This window comes from Propithecus coquereli, unplaced genomic scaffold (assembly GCF_000956105.1).
Source record: "Propithecus coquereli isolate 6110/MARCELLA unplaced genomic scaffold, Pcoq_1.0 Scaffold56, whole genome shotgun sequence".
In the NCBI taxonomy this organism is placed as follows: Eukaryota; Metazoa; Chordata; class Mammalia; order Primates; family Indriidae; genus Propithecus; species Propithecus coquereli.
The window spans coordinates 6,302,661-6,311,390 of record NW_012151507.1 but is presented as its reverse complement, the minus strand read 5'-3'; positions in this window follow the sequence as shown (position 1 = coordinate 6,311,390).

The following is an 8,730-nucleotide window of genomic DNA, read 5'->3' as shown; positions in this document are numbered from 1 at the left end:
TAGAAATTTCTCTTCAGAGAACCATCCTGGGGATATGATGCTGTGAAAATCTAATGAGTGACTTAAGGAAAACAGAGAGAGATTTTTCTATACAGGGAGAGTGAGACAATTTATTGCGAGGCTTATCTTTATTGCGTAGAATGGCAGTGAACTGGACCTCTCAGGGTAAAAGTCAATAAGGATTTTAACAGTCTGGGGAGGAGAACACATTCTTTGCCACAGATGGGCAAAGCAACACATGCTCATCCTCCTGCCTGTGCTGAGATACACACTCAGCACTGTGTCTTGTACACACATACCACATTGCTGGTTTCAAGAAATGAAGTGATTGTATTATCAAATACAATTTATTGTCAAATGGTACTAAGAAGCTATTGTGCCTTATGAAAAATAATGATCTCTGTCTAGAAATACCATAATACCACCTATTATCTCACATTGATGACTGAAACTAGAAGGACCTAGGACCAGGCAATACTAAGGCTTCGAGAGAAAAGGATTTTCTTATGTTTAGCTTAAATGTACCCCTTTAACTTGGTATAATGTATCATGCTTATGGCATTGTGGACAAATGCCATTATTTCCAGATAATTTGTAGCTTCTCTATGTCAAAACTTTTACAAATGTAAATTTTTGATAATTTAAGAAAAAATTGTAGCACATGTTTCCTTGCCATTTTAAATAGAGGACACAACACGTCATAGAATCTTTCTGGATGATTCTGTGTCACCATAGGAATTGTTCTGTGTTGCAGTATGATGATTATCTCTAGGACCTCCAGAGGTGGGGGGGCCGTTCACCCTTACACCAAATGGTCTCCATTACATTTGGATTCTATTTCTATCTGTTTGATACAGTTTTCTATTTCTATTAAGTATCTATCTCCAACTACATTCCCACCCCTCTATTTTAATCTGTTATGGAAAGAAGCTAAATAAAATTGCTAAATAAAAGAAATTGTGCATAAGGTAAGAGTAATTCAGCTCTGAGTGGCTGCCAAGCCACTCACACAGTTATAATTGTAGATAGACATTTATGAAGCACCTACTGTGGACCAGGCACTGGGCGAAATGCTTTACATGAATTATTTTGAGCAGGATATTCTGTGACATCTGTCTTGGCTACTCATAAGATTTGTGTGTGTGTGTGTGTGTGTGTGTGTGTGTGTGTGTGTGTAGTTTACTTTTTTTGTTTTTGACTATGATCTGCAAAGTTGTAGTTACTCTGGAGTGATAGCTGAAAAAAAAATGTTTATGACTATAAGTAATATTTAAAAAAATGCGTGTTTACTTTTTTAAGTCTGGAATTTCCGTCTATATTTCTCATAGAGGTGCAGTACACACGCCAGGCCTAAGCATAATTGTTGTGTGGGGTGCTTGTGTTCGGCGCCATGGCCCTTCCTCACAGGTGGCCAGGTGGGTACACCTGGCCTGCTCTTCCCTTGCCGGCCTCCTTCAGCCGCACAGGGCTATTTCTGCACCAGCCTCCCTCCTCCACCTTCCACCCATCAAAATGAATGTTTGCTGTGTCGCAATCCCTTTAAGTCTTGTCTTTCAAAGGAATAATTAACCCTTCTCCATATGTGGCAGAGTTTTGTGGAAAGAGAACTGAGTGAAAAGTCAGGAGATCAGAATTCTAAATTTGATTCGGTCATTAACTAGCCAAGTGACCTCTGGCAAATAATTCCCCATTTCTGGATCCTGCTTTCTTCTCTTGTTAAATGAGAGGCATGTTAAATGTCTAACAGTTTAGAATCTCATGCTTATAGTGTTAGCTGTGAATGTACATATGAAATGTCTATGTACTGCTTGCTATGAGTCAGGAGATGTAACCTTCTCTTTTACTATATGGAATTTATTTTTTCCTGGACAAACCAACATCTTCCCTCAACCTTTTTGGTGATTCCTTCAAGAGCAGTTATCAATTGCTACCTAGTAATTTTCTATGTAGAGAATGCTCAAAAGATTCCAATTTCGATCAAAATCATAATTTGTTCTTAAGCATACCGGGCAGGTCCCTTATTTTAAGCCACAATTTTGTATTTAGTACTTTTATGGCTCTCAGAGAGTATTAATATTGATATTAATAATATAGCTAATAATAATATTGATATTTACATGGAAACAAATAAAATGTCTCAGAATTCACTACTGGTTAGAGTGTTGGAGTTTTTATTTATCCTTCTCTTCTTCTCCATGTTCTGATTAGCTAATTCCCTGGTGAGGGGAGGATGGGACAAGCTTTCACGTTTCCTACTTGCCTCCAATCTTAGCCATCAGGGCTATGCTCAAGGGTGGTTGAGCTGGCAGAGTCCATCTTTGCTTTCAAAAGATGCTCACTGGGAGTTTTCAGAGCCCTCTTCCTGGTTCGAGAGACTGATCCAAATAGAGTTCCACCATGTACTGTTTTTCCTTCCCTCAAGACATCATTTCTAACCCTGAGAGGCTCTCTTATGTCCCCTCTCCTTAGTAATAATTACATCTGCTATCTCAAGAAGAGGTCACAACTATTAATGTGTTTGTGTGGCATGGTTTGGCCAGAGTGATCCCTGTGCTACCTTTGATGGTGTTGGTGACTCTCTCCTCCCTGAAATGCTCCTCTTCCCTGGCTTCTCTGACCTCACCCTTTTCTGGTCTTCTCTTTCCCTCTCTGTTCTCTGCCTTTTTGGTCTTCATATGCCTCTCCTTTCTCTGCCCACCCTTTAACGCTTGTGCTCTGCAGGGCTCTACTTTCAGCCCTCTTCTTTCTCTGCATCAGAGCCCACTGTCTGGCAGCCAGTCAGCCACAGTCTGGCCCATGTGTGTGTTTTCTTGCTAAGTTGAATGTAGTTGATGACATTTAAACATTGGGAAATTCCTGGCTTCTTTTGAAAACAAAAACAAAAGCAGGAAATCTGGTGATGCTGGGCCTAATTTTGGCATGGCAGCAACCATGGCAAGCAGCATGGCAGCCTCCCTCTTCAGGGAGACTCTGACTGTCCGTTTTCCCAGAGTTCCCACCATCCACACAATATGCAAATGTGTTTACACCAACTCGCTTGGCCCATTTGCTGCCCAGTCCAGAAGCATTTGAGTTGTAATCTCTACTCCATACCTTTGCCAATCTCTTGATTCTTATGCCTTTGACCACTGCTCATATACCAGCGATATCTAAGACCATTTTCCAGCCCAGATGTTTTCCACTCCAGTGCCATAATTATTTTAATAATTTGTGTAACTAGTAGTAAAATACTCAATTATTGAGTGCTCACCCTATGCCAGACATCATATTAGCCATTTTATATAAATTGTTTAGCTCCATTCCTCCAACAACTCTTTGAGATTTATTATTCCTATTGTACATATGAGAACTTGAAACTCCAAGAGGTAAACTTATCCAAAGGCATACAGCTACTAAGTGGTGGAGCTCAGATTCAAGACCAAGGATAGTTGGCACCAAAGACTATGCTCTTAAGCACTGCTACCCTGTCTCTGGGTAGCTCCACATGGATGCACTGGGCACTTCTACTCAGTATGCTCGCGGTAGAACATCCTATCTTCCTTGCCAAGCCCGTCCTGGTTAATGATGTTGTTTAAAGGCATCATAACCATTCCTGAAGCCGGATGCCCCAGAGTCGCCCTACTTTTCTTCTTCACCTGGTCCCACTCATGAGCCTGTAGACCAGGGGTGGGGAACCTGCAGCCTCAAGGATACATGTGGCCCTCCAGATCCCCGAATGTGGCCCTTCGAACGAATCCAAACTTCACAGAACAAATCCCTTTATTAAAAGGATTTGTTCTGTAAAATTTGGATTCAGTCAAAAGGTGGCACTCAAGGATCCAGAAGGCCACATGTGTAGACCATGGCTTCACTGACTCTTCTCATTACGCTCCTTCATGCTATTGCAGTAGCTCCCATCAGGCCCACTTGCCTCAGTGAGTTCTTATCTTATTGAGATGATTCATATTAAAATGAACAAACAAAATTGGGCAGGGTGCCAGGGTGAAAAGATCATGGTCTTGGGATCCTAGTTTTAAATCCTGGATCTCCAATCACTAGCTGAGTGGCCTTGGCAATTTTTTTTTAAACCATTTGAATCTCACTTTCTTTATCACTTAAATGGGGGATATTAATAATACCTTCTGGATTATTGTGAACATATGAGATAATTCCTATAGAATGCCTCGTATATTGCATGGAATATGGTTGGTCTCAATACATAATAATTTACAAAAGTCTTCTACTCTACAAGACAGAAAATAAATGCCAAATGCCTAACACAATTATAGGGGTTTAAGGATGGAGAATTCACTGAAGCAGAGCAGAATAGGTTTGCAGTTTTAAACTGGAGAAGAAGGAAGGAGAACATAGCAGAAAAAGAACAGTATGTGCAAAAGTCCACAGGTAGGAATTCTCATGCTATACTCTGGGGCAAGGAGTCTACACCATGGTTATAGCATTCATTCACTTATTCTGTTATTTGAGCATAGTCTATTTTCCAAGAAGGAAATTTGTGTTTGGTCATGGTTGGAGATAAGGATTAATGGGTAGTTTGAGGATAAAATATTGGGAACACTAAAGGTGCAACCAAGAATTTTGGACCATATCTTGCCAAGAGAGACACTGAAAGTTTTTGAAAAAGGAGAATTTATCGTGATTTGGGGAATGAATCTAAGTTCTTGCCAATGCCATTTTTTGTTTTGACCCAATTCATATGAATACCTTTTTTTCCTGCCAGTTGATCAAAGCACTTTGAGCCACTTTTACTAGAAGACAAGAAGAAAAAGAAATGTTATAAGAGCCAAATTTATAACACTTTTGTTAAGAGATAAACACAGAGCTTCTTATTAAGTGTGAATGTTTAATAAAGACCATAGTGGATGGTTTTCAGTAGCATTTTAAAATATGAAATGGAATGTTATGAATGCTAAAAAATAATCCCTGAGGATTTCAACCACTCTATACATGTATTGTTCATTACTTAAATACATTCTATTCCTAAAATTTTTTTGGCATCCCTTTGGAATTTTTTTTTTCCTGGATTAGCCTTCTTTACAGAGTATATGGGTGGCTTGGAGCCTTCTCCAAAAGCATTTCTAGTAACTAGACATGGTAGCTGTTATAGCCACTCCTTCACTCCATGAAACCAAAGCAAGGAAGGATGTCGTTAAAATGTAAATGTAAATGTTACCTAGGAGAGTTGGCACATAAAGCCTATTAATACTTTACATGTTCTCCCAACCCCCCCAAAAGCAGGTCAGATGGTCCATTCCCATCCTGAAGACATGGAATGTAAGGCCCTTTAGTTCTGACTGAGGGCCTGTGGGACAACTGGAGCAGCATTCAATCTAGAAACAGACGGAGAGTTGCCTTAGGAAGAGGAGGCTGAGCACTCAGAATTTTCTACCATGATGCCGCAGTCCTTGAGAAATCTGAAACCACTGTCTCATGGGCATGACTAGACATGAGCCTTGATCAGTCTTTTGGCTAATGGAAGTGGTTGACTTTGTTCATATTCCTGTGGCCTGTCTATGGGAGGGAAGAGGGGGATATTAGGAGTTGAAACACAAACTTTCAGCATTTGAGTTTCCTTGGAGTCCTGCCAAGGTTGAAAAAATACTTTTACTTTCATATATGTTTGCTTTATTACTGATGGATATAAAAGACCTTTCATTTTTCTCCTGATTTATGTGGTCTTGACCTTCTTTGGTTTTGAGGCTTGAGGTTAAAAGAAGAACAATAACAGTAAAATACAAAAGTAATCAATGGGAAAATTAACAGAAATATTCGCAGGAAGTAATCTCTAAAGGTCATTTCAGTCTAGCACTCTACTATTATTTAGGATAAACTGTTAAGTAACAAGGACATATACCACCTTAGTAATTTTTAGATTATATCTTCCCCTTATGATCAGTTTTAAGATGTAACATTCTATAATCCTATGACCATTCCTTCAGGCAACTTGAACTTTTTGATTTATGAAAATCTCATTTACTTTTACTAATAATCAATAGTCAGGCAGTCAACATAAATTTGTTCTGCTCCTACTAGATGCCCGGCATTGTGCTAGGCACATAGCATTACTTTATTTCCTCGAGGGGAATGAAAATTGGCTGTTGTTCTCAATCTCCTTTTACTCTCCAGTCCCCAAATACTTGCTGCTATTCTGTCTATTGCCCATCCTATCCCTAATAGGCATACATTACCCAGATGCACTTCAAAATATTATCCCATCAATAGGTAGCATTGGTAAAAAGTGCCAAGTGATTTTTATACTTTTCATTAATACTATTTCTACCCCCTTAATCATGTTCATACTATTTTAAACTCTCGAACACTGATGCAAACACACTTCTCCTAGATGAGTAATAAACAATTCTCATTCCTAAATAAAGAAGAAACAACAAACAAATATATAATTTGAAAGAAAAAAATCAGAATGCTATGAGAAAAAAATAATGAGGTGGTTTACTTGAAATTGGGATGAAGCAAGGCCTCTTTGGGGAGATGACACTTAAGTCAAGATCTTAAAATTGGAAGAAACCACCTCTGTGCTTTGCTGGCAGAGAGGCCAATAAGGTGGGGGTGGATAGTGGAAAAAGGAAGTTCAAAATACCATCTATGACTACGTGAACAATTTTGGAAATGAAAACTAATAGTTATTGGTGCTTCTTCCTTATTTTGGTATGACTGTAGTTATCTATGTATTAATCAATATTTTCCTTCCACTCTCACATTCCTCTGCCATCTAATGTAACATGTGTTGATGGTATTTAACTTCACGTCTTATATTTTAAGTAAGATGATATTAAAGAGGGAGTATGACTCAGCTAGAAGAGGAGTGAACACCATCCAAAGATGGATAAAGGAACTTTGTATCTTATCTGGGGGAGGGGGGCTAACATGTTTTTGGTTATAGAATGGATATCTGCACTGCTGGGTGGAAGCATCATTTTACTGTTGTTTTTATTGGAGATGAGGTGTGATTAAAGAAGTGAGTATGGAGGTCAGGTTGATGGGGGGTGAAATGTGATGTTTGTAATAGTACAAGTTAGCTATGCTAGGAGTATAATTCCTAAAATTCTTCTCCCTGTATAGCAACAAGGAGAAGTTTGCGTGAGATCTAGAAGGTGGAAGTGAAGGGACAGCCTTTGTACACTCTAGAGGCTGGAGTACACTGCCACGCACTGTGCAACTCATGCCTGCTGCTGCTGATCTGCTGGCTCACCGTGTTGCTGTGGGCCAACATCCAGACCCATGGCTGACCTAGCTCCTCCAGATCTCTTTCTTCAGCTTCTCCAAGTCCTGTGCCAGGCATGTGTGCAGCTTTGTGGCAAAGAGATCTAATTTCTTCTGCAAATCACCACTGTCCTAAAAGTTGGAGAGTTCAGAGATTTATATGGGTCCCAGCTTGTCTACGTGGGTTCGTGTTTAAGAGAAAGTGAAACTATTGAAAATAGGCAAAGATGACTTACTATATAAGATAATAGGAGTCACTGAACAAGAAAATAAACATAAGAAATAGAAGAAATGCTATAATTAAAACTACAGTTAAAAAAATTTTTCAGAAATAAAGAAAGAATTGAAGCCACGTATTGAAAAAGCACAGTGCATTCCTGAGAGTACTGATCCTGAACAAGTAATACCAAGACATTGTATGATAAAATTATTGAACTTCAAAAACAGAAAAAAAATTCTGTGGGCAAGTAAGCAAAAATACCATTATCAGAATCTTTGAGACTAACACTGTATTAGTTTCCTACTTCTGTTGTAACAAATTACCACAAACAAAGTGGCTTAAAACAATAACATTTATTCTCTTACAGTTCTGAAGGCCAGAAATCTGAAATGAGTCTTGGGGTCTAAAATCAAGCTGTCAGCAGAACTGATCCTTCCAGAGACTCTCAGGAGAATCCTCTCCTTGCCATTTCCAGCTTCTAAAGGCTGTTCTCATTCCTTGATTAATTGCCCAAATCACATCACATTTTCTCCCCTTGCTTCAATCATCAAATCTTCCTCTGCCTTCCTCTCCTAAGAAAGTGGTTACATTTAAGACCCCCCTGGGCAATCCAGGATAATCTTCCCATCTCAAGATCCTAATCACACCTGTAGAGTCTCTTTTGCCACATAAGATGACAGTCACAGGTTCCCAGCATTAGGACATGGCTATCTCTGGGGGCCATTATTCAGCCTGCCACAAACATTTTAAGCCAGAAGAAAATGGAATAATAAAATACTCTAGGAAAGAAAATATAAGCTGAGGATTTTATATCCAGCAAAACTGATATTTGACTTTTAGGAACTCAGGGAATATTGATCCCATGAACCCTTACTGAAGAATCTATTAGAAAATGAACTCCAGACAGACATTGAGCTAAGGACTTATGGTGACCATGAAACACCTAATTTTTACCAAAACAAGATTTAGGAGGAAGAGATTATGGTTTATAATGGCTGTATTCTCTGAGAATGTGGATACACTATAAGTCTAAAAAATAGGTTGGGGAGAATGAGGAGAGTATATTAAAATATGTTTTAAACTGTTGTTATTAATTATATTAATGGTGGTTATATTAGTACTGCTATTCCGAAACCGTGGTATTACAACACAGAACAAAGTGAATGTGTAACCGTCATTGAAGGCTCAACTCAGAACAACTCCATGAGGCCTTCTTTAATTCCACTAAGAAGAATGAATCTTTTACTTTCTTTGAGTTCCTGTTATACATTGTATAATTTTTTTATGACACA